This window comes from Schistocerca nitens, chromosome 8, assembly GCF_023898315.1.
Source record: "Schistocerca nitens isolate TAMUIC-IGC-003100 chromosome 8, iqSchNite1.1, whole genome shotgun sequence".
NCBI classification, from domain to species: Eukaryota; Metazoa; Arthropoda; class Insecta; order Orthoptera; family Acrididae; genus Schistocerca; species Schistocerca nitens.
In genome coordinates this window covers 483,677,365-483,690,574 of record NC_064621.1, presented here as the reverse complement: position 1 = coordinate 483,690,574, position 13,210 = coordinate 483,677,365, and positions in this window count along the sequence as shown.

Here is a 13,210-nt window from a genome sequence, read left to right as displayed (position 1 = left end):
ATCCCCACCACATTAATGCTACTAATTGAGAAAGAGTAATTATTGATAACTTATATAATCAATGTTAAGAGTCTTACAAAATTGTGATAATAGTAATGATTTTCTTGAAAATAATTTCGTTTCATGACAAACAGAATCTAATGTTAGTTTTTACCCCTCAGAAAGTTTCATTTCACTCCTCAGGGGGTAATTACCCCCAGGTTGGGAACCACTTCTTAACGGAACCTTGAGATTCTATTTGATAAACAGAAGAAAAACTCCACATCATACACCACAAATTCAAGGTGACTCCCTACAACTTGGCATGAAATTTGGAAGAAAAGAAAAAGAAAAACTAATCTCGGCTTCAGAGATATAGGGTAGGTTAAAAGAGTTTTGATTGCTGCTGATGCATACAACATGCAAACTTATTGTTTGTGATTAAGGATGTATTTCATCTATGTGGAAATAGAGAAAGACTAGGGAATAAAAAATTAATAAGTAAGGAACAAATAATCATAACAACAAACCCATGACTTACATAATGTAAAGCTTTGATAAATAATTACAGGCCCACAGACAACTGCAGCTAAAAAGACTGTAAGAATTCATCAGCTTTCTCTCTCAGTGGAATATTTCTAGGCTGCAACACAAGTGACGATTCACTTCAATCGTGTGCAATTAGTTTATAGATTAAAAACTGCCTTATCACTGTGTGAGAATATTAGACATAACCCAGCAGGAATACTAGGCCATCAATCTAATGTTGTGACATAATAAAATTTGACTGTAACCTCAGTTTCACCTAAACAAGGAAAAAAAAATCAAAAACTTAACAGAAAATTAGATGATTCAAATGCATGCACGCACTTTCAGTTAGCTCTCCTGCTAGGTACATTTCACCTTGAAACACTTGCAACATCGTTCTTTATTTATTTGTGCAAGGCCACAGACTTATGTGAAGGACAAATAGCATAAAATAAACATAGCTTTCAAGTACGAACATGATTTTTATTTTACTGCATTTCTTATAACTTTTGTAAATACCTTGGTGTCTGTGAAACAGTAAAAAACTAACATTTGTACCAGGTGGTTACAATTAAAGTGTGACTACTAACAGAGGTCCAGTGTTGGCCATAATTATTCTATGGTAGTGAAACTTGGTAGATATTCTAATGTGTTACTTTGGAAAAGATTTACGCTGAAAAAGAAATTAATTCTAATTTTGGCCACCAGGTGCAATTCTGGCATTGTTGACGCAAGAAAAACATATACAAATGTTTCCATGTGTTGTGAAAGATTAGGAATGGGACATGAGTAAAAAAGTCGAAAAAGTGAGAATTACATAATGTTGATTTTACACTCCTGGAAATTGAAATAAGAACACCGTGAATTCATTGTCCCAGGAAGGGGAAACTTTATTGACACATTCCTGGGGTCAGATACATCACATGATCACACTGACAGAACCACAGGCACATAGACACAGGCAACAGAGCATGCACAATGTCGGCACTAGTACAGTGTATATCCACCTTTCGCAGCAATGCAGGCTGCTATTCTCCCATGGAGACGATCGTAGAGATGCTGGATGTAGTCCTGTGGAACGGCTTGCCATGCCATTTCCACCTGGCGCCTCAGTTGGACCAGCTTTCGTGCTGGACGTGCAGACCGCGTGAGACGATGCTTCATCCAGTCCCAAACATGCTCAACGGGGGACAGATCCGGAGATCTTACTGGCCAGGGTAGTTGACTTACACCTTCTAGAGCACGTTGGGTGGCACGGGATACATGCGGACGTGCATTGTCCTGTTGGAACAGCAAGTTCCCTTGCCGGTCTAGGAATGGTAGAACGATGGGTTCGATGACGGTTTGGATGTACCGTGCACTATTCAGTGTCCCCTCGACGAGCACCAGTGGTGTACGGCCAGTGTAGGAGATCGCTCCCCACACCATGATGTCGGGTATTGGCCCTGTGTGCCTCGGTCGTATGCATTCCTGATTGTGGCGCTCACCTGCACGGCGCCAAACACGCATACGACCATCATTGGCACCAAGGCAGAAGCGACTCTCATCGCTGAAGACGACACGTCTCCATTCGTCCCTCCATTCACGCCTGTCGCGACACCACTGGAGGCGGGCTGCACGATGTTGGGGCGTGAGCGGAAGACGGCCTAACGGTGTGCGGGACCGTAGCCCAGCTTCATGGAGACGGTTGCGAATGGTCCTCGCCGATACCCCAGGAGCAACAGTGTCCCTAATTTGCTGGGAAGTGGCGGTGCGGTCCCCTATGGCACTGCGTAGGATCCTACGGTCTTGGCGTGCATCCGTGCGTCGCTGAGGTCCGGTCCCAGGTCGACGGGCACGTGCACCTTCCGCCGACCACTGGCGACAACATCGATGTACTGTGGAGACCTCACGCCCCACGTGTTGAGCAATTCGGCGGTACGTCCACCCGACCTCCCGCATGCCCACTATACGCCCTCGCTCAAAGTCCGTCAACTGCACATACGGTTCACGTCCACGCTGTCGCGGCATGCTACCAGTGTTAAAGACTGCGATGGAGCTCCGTATGCCACGGCAAACTGGCTGACACTGACGGCGGCGGTGCACAAATGCTGCGCAGCTAGCGCCATTCGACGGCCAACACCGCGGTTCCTGGTGCGTCCACTGTGCCGTGCGTGTGATCATTGCTTGTACAGCCCTCTCGCAGTGTCCGGAGCAAGTATGGTGGGTCTGACACACCGGTGTCAATGTGTTCTTTTTTCCATTTCCAGGAGTGTATTATTAACTTCCATTTACACAATTTGTTCAATATGAGCACTGGAGACACTTCATTGTCGGTAGCACTGCTTCATTAGTTTTGCAATGCAGTAGTACTGGAGACATGTCTTTGGTGGATTTCTACTCAGCATCTGGTATCTTTTCGGCAAAATTTAGACTCTGTTCAGTCCAAGAATTGGAGAAGAATTAATCTCCTAATGCATGCTGCCTTGTGCTCCAAAAGATTTCTCTAACCATACAAGAAACTAGGAGAAGGTGCACATTTCCCTTTCACCTACATTCAGCATGAATGCATACGCAAGGCCCATCACAAACAAATTAAGGAAAGAACTTTTTTTTTCATCATTTAGACAGGTTTCTCTTGAAAGGATAGTAAGCAACCACTTGGCCTTATTTTTTCTCTTCTACTTTGTCAATATTGTAATCCACGTCATCATTTGGTTTTGATTTAGTCACTGTCCCTCTCCCCCCCAAATGTGCAGTTACATCTGTTGCTGAAGCAATGTGGCATGTTGAAAGCATCAAAACAACCCCATCTTTTCACTTTAGGCAGAGCAGACATTACCTTCTCATATAAACCATCTGTTCTTTGTTGATTCTTTGGTTCTTGAATTTACAACTACACACTGAGGAAGACCATTTTTGTTTGGCATGCAAATGCCTACTGCTTTTGTCTTGCAGTCCCATAAATAATCAAACACAACAGGACATGTATAGCAGTGATCCATTTATATTGTGTAACCTTCGTATTCTTAGTTTCCTAGTAGTCTATTCCAAAGTGCCATAACATCAGGGTCCAGTGCCCCTTTCCCAGTGCCCAACTCTGTCCTATGAATAAATCCAGTTGAAGCTTTGCAAACAACAAACAGCTTTATGTCAGACTTACCTGGTTTGCTTTTCATACAAAAACGAAAATGTGGTGTGGTGTAAAAGTGATGTCAAGCAATACCTTCATACCAGCTATTTCCTGAAAATGGTGCACAGGAGGAGGGAAGTCTCAAGTTACAGATTTTCTGACTTCTTGGTACACTCATGGTGTGAGTAGTTTTCTTGGAATGTGCTCATACTACTAGCAATTCGTAAAGGATTTTTGTACTAAAACGTGCCCCTCCCAAGAACTACTGCAGAGAGATGCCACATTTTTGTGGAACAAGACACAAGAAAGTTCTCCTTAAGGAGGTACTAATATCTTCTCCAGTCCTAGCACTGTATGACAAGTTTTTTTAAGACTGAACTTAGCATCACAGTTGTATATAAAGGCAGACCCAAACACAATTATGTCGACTGACTTTCGGGACTGCACATGAGGATCTCTGATCATGGAAAGGTTTCCAGTCAAGACTATTATCAGAGGTGATTTCATGTTGTTACATCAGTCACAAGATGCCAATTGCCTACCACACACAGATGAATGGCCTCACAGAGCACTTTAATAAGACACTGGTAGCTAAGCTCTCAATCTACACAGATGTTTAACAGAGCGATGTGGATACAATAGTGCCCGTTATGACATTCACATACAACACAGTGAAGTAAGACACTGCAGGTTTTCCTTCCTGCTCCATTGCCATGAGGCCGAAGGGACAATGGATACACTGTTGCCATTTCAAACAGATGATACTTAGGTTTACTATTTGAAATGCATCATCACAATGAGCGAAGAAGCAAGGCAGCTAGATTGAATAAGGACCCTGGACACCCAGGAGAAAGAGTGAGAGCACTATAATGCTAAGCCTTGGTATGGATTTTTATGCCTGTATAGAGAGTGGGACTATTGGAAAAGTTACTAAAGAAATACTTTTGGCCATATCGTATCCTTCAATGCTTGTCAGATGTCACACATAAATGCTGACTGTGACTCTTCATTATGAAGACAAAAGCACAGACACATTATGTTCTCTGTATGAAGACCTACTACAGACCTGAGAACAGAACAACAATGGTTGTTCAAGGAAACTGAACATCCACATGATGATCATGGAGATTCAACAGGAGAGGCTGCTTTGATGCTCATCACAGTGAAGACGAAGTGACAACTTGACCAAAGTGCGAGGATCTGCCGGTGCTGCCACAGAGGGGGCCATTGACAAGATCGAGATCTAGAGTTTTGACATTAATTCCCCAAAGAAAACTTTGGAACCAGTGGGTCACAGTTTCTCCAGGAGAGGGAGCAATACTGTGAGCCTAGGTGCACACTGTGTGACATAGTGGTTAACATCGCTGGCTGGTGTACTGCTGGTCACCAATTCAAATCTGACCATCAGCAATTATTTGTTGAGTATTTTATAATCTGGAATATTTGATGTTTGTATTAAAGCAGCACACACTGTCCAATGGTTCAGTTCTGGTCTTGCTGTACATTGATGTTCATCACAAACGCACTTTCAGAGCTAAGTGTTGTGCTTCACTTACAACCCTCTTTTTGATTTTGGACTTTAGTGTCGTTACTTCTCCTTCTGAACCAGAATTGTTGATTTCTTATTCCAGAGCCTTGAAAATATTGCTATTATCAAAATTTGCCATCTCAAAACTATGTACAGTACAAGCAGTGGGCCAACAAAGACACGTCTAGCAGATTATAGCATTACAGGACTCACCACAGGGCAGCAAAACATTGTTGTGGAGTACACATAGTTTGGAATTCAAGTACTGACACAATGGTGTCTGCACACTGTTAATGAAGGTCCAAGAGCATGGAATAGATTCTGATATATGTGAGTAGCTCAATTATTCTTGAAGAAACAGAACCCAGTACACTGTCCTGGATGGCAAGTGTTGATCAGAGACAATGGCATCATATGGAGTGCCCCAGTGAAGGCTGATAGGATTCACCCTTGTTCTCTATGAACATAAATGATCCAATGGATAGGGTGAGCAGCATCTGTGACTTTTTCTGATTACTCTGTGGTGTATCGGGAAGTGTCATTGTTGATTAGATTAGATTAGATTTACTTTCATTCCAATTGATCCGTAGTGAGGAGGTCCTCCAGGATGTGGAACATGTCAGAAAAACAACAATACATGACAAATATTTACAACTAAAACAAATAAGCTAATGTACCATTCCACAGGTCCCAAGTGGAATGATCGTCATTTTTTAATGAACACTAAGAGTCATTTTACAAATACTAATGCACTGAATTTAAAATTAAAAAGTTTTTTATTTATTTATAAGGTAATACAACTACTGTAATACTTATTTACAATGAACACATTACTGCACTGAAATGGTGCAGAAGTTAGATTATACTAACACACACACACACACACACACACACACACACACACACACACACACACACACACACACACAAATTTTCAATGAACACATTACTGCACTGAAATTGTGCAGAAGTTATGTTGTACTTATATACAAATCAGTTGGTTTTACTAAGAAATTCATCAATGGAGTAGAAGGAGTTGGCCACCAATAAATCCTTTAGGCTTCTCTTAAACTGAATTTCATTGGTTGTTAAGATTTTTATGGCTGCTGGCAAGTTATTGAAAATGTGTGTTCCTGAATAATGCACACCTTTTTGTACAAGACTAAGTGACTTTAAATCCTTGTGAAGATTATTCTTATTTCTAGTATTGATTCCATGAATTGAGCTGTTGGTTTGAAAAAGTGATATATTTTTAATGACAAATTTCATTAGGGAATAAATATATTGGGAAGCAGTAGTTAGTATCCCTAGTTCCCTAAACAGGCTTCTGCAGGATGTTCTTGAGTTCACACCACATATAACTCTCACTGCACGTTTTTGTGCCCGGAAAACTTTAGCTTGGCTTGATGAATTACCCCAAAAAATAATCCCATATGACATTATGGAATGAAAGTAAGCATAGTATGCCAGCTTTTTCATTTTTATATCTCCTATGTCTGACAAAATTCGCATTGCAAACAGAGATTTGTTAAGACGCTTCAGCAGTTCTGTGGTGTGCTCCTCCCAGTTGAATTTATTATCAAGCTGTAATCCCAAGAATTTAACACTGTCCACTTCTTCTATCTTCTTGTCATCGTATGTTAGACATATACTCTTGGGACACCCCTTACAAGTTCTGAACTGCATGTAGTGTGTTTTTTCAAAGTTTAGTGACAAAGTTGAGTGATGCAGATGCATGATGATGACTTAAGCCAGGATTTCCATTTGGTGTGATGAATGGGAGCATGCTCTAAATGTAGAGAAAACAAATTAATGCAGACAAGTAAGAAAACCAATCATGTTTTCTTTGAATACAGTATTAGTGGTGTGCTGCTTGACAGTCATGTCCGTTAAATATCTAGATATAACATTGCAAAGCAATATGAAATGGAAGAAAACATGTAAAGTTGGTAATATAGAAGGTGAATGATCGAATTCGATTTCTTGGGAGAATTCTACACAAAGCGTAGCTCAACAACAAAGGAGGCTGCATGTACAAAAGTCGTGTAACACATTCTTCATTACTACTTGAATGTTTTGATACGTCCGCCTGGTCAGGTTATAGGAGGACATCAAAGCAATTCAGAAGCATGCTGCTACACTTGTAACTGGTAGGTTCAACCAACACGCAAGTATTATGGAAATTTTCTGTGAACTCAAACTGGAATCCCTGTAGGGAAGACCATGATCTTTTCTGTGTAACACTACTGAGAAAGTTTAGTAAATCGACATTTGTGATGATGATGATGATGATGATGATGATGATTTGAGGGGCACCCAACATCATTGTCATCAGTGCTGTACAAGTTCCAAATTTTTCCAATTCCAGTCTCGGCACTACCCAAATGATGACGAGATGATGAGGACTAAACGAACACCCAGTCCCTGGCGGAGAAAAATCCTCAACCCGGCTGGGAATCGAATACAGGACCCCACGATCCAGAGGCAATAACGCTTTCCTCTAGACCACAACAAGCTGTGGACTGTTAGGATTTGTGGCTAACTGCAAAAAGATGTTCTTGCCAGATATAGTTGGTGTAGTGCTAATGCTTGAACCTTCCTCTTTCAATCGCCAGTGGTTCTGTTGTTCTGTGGTAGCTGGCGCCAGCAGAAGAGTATTCCAAAATAGAGTCTGATATGGCTGCACGTATAAAACAGCAATGTGTGATTGAATTCCTCACTGCTGAAAAAACTGCACTGATTGAAATCCATTGACGGTTGCTACAGGTGTATGGAGACGATACAATAGACGTGAGCAATGGGAGGCAATGGGTATGGTGTTTTCAAGATGGTGAAAAGGATGTGCATGACAAGCAATGACCCGGACAACCCTGCACAGCTGTCATGCCTCACAATGAAGAGTGTCTTTATCAACTGATCTGTACTGATTGGCAGATAATGACCAAAGAATTGCGTGCAAAGCTTAATGACGGCTGTAATGCCTTGGAAACAATGGTGGAACATCTTGGTTATCACAGAGTCTACGTGAGATGGGTCCCACGAATGCTTACAGAAGAAAAAAACTCTCATCAAATGGAAATCTGTTGGGACCCTCTAGGCCAATATGAAGCTGAAAGTGACAATTTTCTGAATGGTATTGTAACCGGAGATGAGATGTGGTGTCACCACTACGAGACGGAATTCAAAAGATAGTCCATGGAAGGCGACATGGGAGTTCTCCATCAGAGAAGAAATTCTCGACACAGCCATCTGCAGGCAAAGTGGCGTGCACATTCTTCTGGAAAAGCCAAGGTGTGGTTCTTTTGGATGTTCTGGAGCCTGGATAAACTGTCAATTCAGTACACTACAAGATGACACTGACTAAGATGAAGGTCCAAATTTCCAGGGTACGGCCAGAGAAGAAGACCAACTTTCACCTGCAACATAACGCCACAGCCCACACCTGTTTTGTGAACACACAACTCACTGCAAAATTCGGGTGGACTGTCTAGCTACATCCACTGTACAGTCTCATTTTAGCGCCTTCAGACTTCCATCTCTCTGGTCCTCTGAAGATGGAGTACATGGTGAACATTTTCAAGACTCAGATGCTGTTATTAAAGCTGTAAGGAATTGGTTAGTCTCACCTGGTTCTGATTTTTACAAGTACGGCATGCAGGCTCTGGTGCATTGTTGGCAAAAGTGCAAAATGAATGGTGGTGAGAATGTGGAAAAATGACAGTCTGTAGCTGAAATACTGCTCTATTTAGCTGAGCTGCTTTATGTATTTCCTATAGCTTCCATGAATCAAAATAGGAGGCAGTACTTTCAGAATGACCCTCGTATATCCTGCATACGGACTGTGAATGACTAGCAGCGGTATAATGTAGCCTTCACCATGCACCATATTGAGGCATGCAGAGGCTGTATTTAGATTTAGGCTTCACGTCCTTTAAGACTACTAATTATCTTCCCGGCCTCGTCATTCACATGCGAGGTGGTCAAATATTTTTTATATTTACATACTTTGCTCCTTTCTATGCATGAAAAGAATTAAGTTGTGGAGGGGCTAGTTTTGTTTGCAGTATCATATTTATGAATGCCACTATTGTTTTCAAATTGTGCCAGATTTTTCACAACAAAATACAGGGTGGTTATAATTAAAATGTAGCTACTCACAGAGGTCCAGTGCAGACTATAATTATCATATGGCACCAAAACTTGGTACATGTTCTAATACGTTAATGTGGAATTGATTTACATTGAAAAAACTTAGATCCAATTTTGGCCACCTGGTGCAAATCAGGCGCTATGAATGCATGAAATACATACAGAAATATTTCCATATGTAACAGATTAGGAATGGGACGTGAACAGAAAATGTAAAACAAGTTAGAATTTTAATATGAGCACCAGAGATGTTGACAAGATACTGCATCTCAGTAGCTCACAACAGCTTCAGAGGAATCTATGCAAAACTTTCCTGTGTACTGGCCTTAAGATCAGGTAGACACTGAATGTGTCCCTATAGATGCATTCTTTTAGATATCCCCAGAGCCAAATGTCACACGGATTCAGATGAGGTGATCTTGCAGACCATGAATCTGGAAAACCTCTGGTGATAACATGTTCTTGGAAGGTTGTATTAAGCAGATTTTTCACTGAGAGAGCAACATGAGATGCTGCTCCATTTTGGATGAAAACACTGGTTTCCACACAGTTGCACTCTTCAAAAGCAGGAATCACTTGATGTACAAGGTGGTCTCAATAATGTGGAGACATCATGGTACACTTGACATTTCCACTGAGTGTATTTCCTTCAAAGAAGAACAGACTGGGAGTAAAAGTGCTGGTGAATCCACACCACAATGCCGCACGTGGTGAGAGCAGTGGCTCTCCACGCACAACACTTATTTTAACATTATCCCAAATTCAGCAGTTCTATGTATTCACTGCACCCTGTAGTGTAAAATGTGCCTTGTCACTCCGTAGAATATTGTGCAGCTACATGTCATCAACTTTGATCCATGCCAGAAACCAAAAAGCAAATTCAAAACATTACTGCGGATCATGAGATTCCATTTGTTGCACAGGCTGGGTCTTGTATAGGTACCAGTGTAAATTAGACTACAAAACTTTCTGTAATGTTGAACATGCGAGGGAAAACTCTCATAACAATGCATGGGCACTAGCCCTACCCAGGGCACATGGTGCATCATCAGTTACAGGAACAGCATCTCGTCAATAACTTCTACTGTGATAGGATGCCTTACTCCTCCAGGTGCCACACCATGCTCACCTGTGTTTTCGAATTTCATTACCATCTTCTTTAAACCATTCAATGACTTTGGCCCCTCCTCAGACCTTTCAGCTGGCAATACTCCCTCAATGCAGTATTGTAATTGCTGTGTTTCAAATAAAACAGTTTAATAACAGTGCACGGTCTTGCTTCTCGATAGTGATACTGTTCACTCACGTTACAGCTTGTCAAATGACAGTATAGACGTCACACTGTCATGCAAACAGTGCAATATTTGCACCTGGTAGGAAAATTGAGACTATTTTTTTTCCAATGTTAATCAGTTCCACAAAAACACATTAGCACATCTACCAAGTTTTGTTGCCATACCATAATTACAGCCCACATTGAACCTCACTGAGTAGCAGCACTTTAATTATAACTACACAGTACAAAATGCATAAAACAAAGTATAGTAATTTTCTAATGCTTTAATTACCAAAAATCAGCAACTATACACTGAGAAAGGATTGATTTTCAATTACAGTTTTAGGCAATACGCACACCAATTAATTTTGTCCAAGTTTTACATATTGTGTTTCACCTGTTCTGTACTGTTATTGGTGATTATGTACCTTGTATTATACATAATTCAATGAAAATGTGTTTTCTTGAAACTAAGTGATAGACTATTTACAAAGAACCAGTCATTAGTACTTTTGAATATTTTATTTATTGTGTTGCTTGAGGCTTTCCCGGCGGACATGTTGCATGTATGGTTCTCGGGCGAGACGTCGGATGTTATAGTGAAAACTCCACAATATTTCGTCAGCGCAACTGGCCGACATCTTCAGGTGCGACGAACACACTGCTAAGGTAGCACCAGGGCCCCCTATTTATGCCAGTTTTAGGCAGGAAGTGCGCATGCGTGGAGGCGCCAAATTCGATGGCCAATAGCGGCGATATCAACTAATAGCTGGAAGGACAGTGACGCCACCTACAGGATGAAGGACCAAATACTTCGGCGCACGCGTGAAGGCTGCCGCCGCTGCTCTGCACTGCCATCGGCAGCCCCAGCGACCTCTGTCGGAAGCCGCAAGGGCGGAGGCTGCCGCTGTTACTCTGCGCTGCCATCGGCCGCCCCAGCGACCTCTGTCGGAAGCCGCAAGCAAAACTGCACGTCCACGTAGGCGCCTTGATTATCCTCCTGTTGTCAACAGAATATTTATGTTGCTGGCGAATCGTCGTCCGTCTTATGACCAATAGTATTCCTCTCTGCTCGAAGCGACTTCAGTATGGCCAGTGCAGGATCCCATGCTGAACTAAGCTGAAAGCCCGTGTCTCTGTTTACAAGATTCGTCGAGCTACGTATTTCCACTGCTTCCTTAATAACACTGTCCCAGTACGAACTCGTCGATGCGAGAATTTTTGTATGTTGATAATTCGTAGAATGTCCTGTACTGAGACAATGCTCGGCCACTGCAGACTTTTCTGGTTGCTCCAGACGAGTGTAGCGTCGGTGTTCAGTGCATCTCTCTTCCACAGTGCGACAAGTTTGTCCGATGTACGACATGCCGCAGCTACAAGGAATCTCGTAAACAGCGCTACTTGGGCGTTCTCAGACTGGAAACAACAACAAGACGCAGCACGTCAAATTGATAAGTTTCATCGCTTCAGGGACCATTTACCACAAGAAGAGAACAACGAAGTTCGTAGACGAACTGTATACAATCTGGCGGACAAACCTTTGCCTGACGCGGCGGTATCGGTCCTGGAGAAAGGATTGAACTTCGCACCCATTCCGAGGACACCACCTGTTCTGGACATCATTAGCTCCGTCAAACAAGGCATCCTAAAACTTCCCAGGGAATCTGCCGAGGAGATCCGGCGGGAGACTTGCCGTGCTCTGACACGGGCTCAAGTGCCTAGGAACAATCTGACAGCTGCAGAGGGGTCAGTGGTTCGATCCCTACGAGAAGATCCTGATATTGTGATTTTGCCGGCGGATAAGGGAAATGCGACTGTTATCCTCTCCACGTCAATGTATCTGAGCAAGATGCACCAGCTTCTGGACGACTCTGCATATCGCACTCTAAATAAGGACCCCACAGCAAAAATTCAGCGAAAAACTTTGGAGCTCCTGAAAAACAGCACGATCTCCGATGTGGTTGCTAAGAGACTACGTACACAGGCGCCCGTACCTCCCAGGCTATACGGATTGCCCAAAATTCACAAGGATAATGTGCCACTGCGGCCTATTGTGAGTAATATCGGGGCACCAACGTATAATCTCGCGAAACATCTGGCAGCACAATTGAGCCCTTTAGTAGGAAAGTGTGAGCATCACATCCGTAACTCACAAGACTTTATTCGTCGGCTCAAGAACTTACGACTCGCACCATCAGATATACTCGTGAGTTTTGACGTAGTCTCACTTTTTACTCAAGTACCATTGCAGGAATCGTTGTTGCTCATTAGCGAGAAGCTGGATGGGGAATTTTTAGACTTATTCCAACATGTGCTCACCTCGACATACTTTTTATTTAATGGACAATACTTTGAACAGACTGACGGCGTCGCAATGGGTAGTCCCCTGTCACCCATTGTGGCTAATCTTTTTATGGAAGACTTCGAGGAGAGAGCACTCCAGACGTCGGATTTGAAACCTACGTGTTTTTGGCGATATGTGGACGACACCTTTGTTATCTGGCCTCACGGCATTGCATCGCTGAATGTTTTTCTTGAGCATCTTAACTCGCTTCATCCCAACATCAACTTCACGATGGAGATGGAGAAAAACGGCGAACTTCCATTCCTGGACGTGTTGGTACGGAGAAAAGAAGAT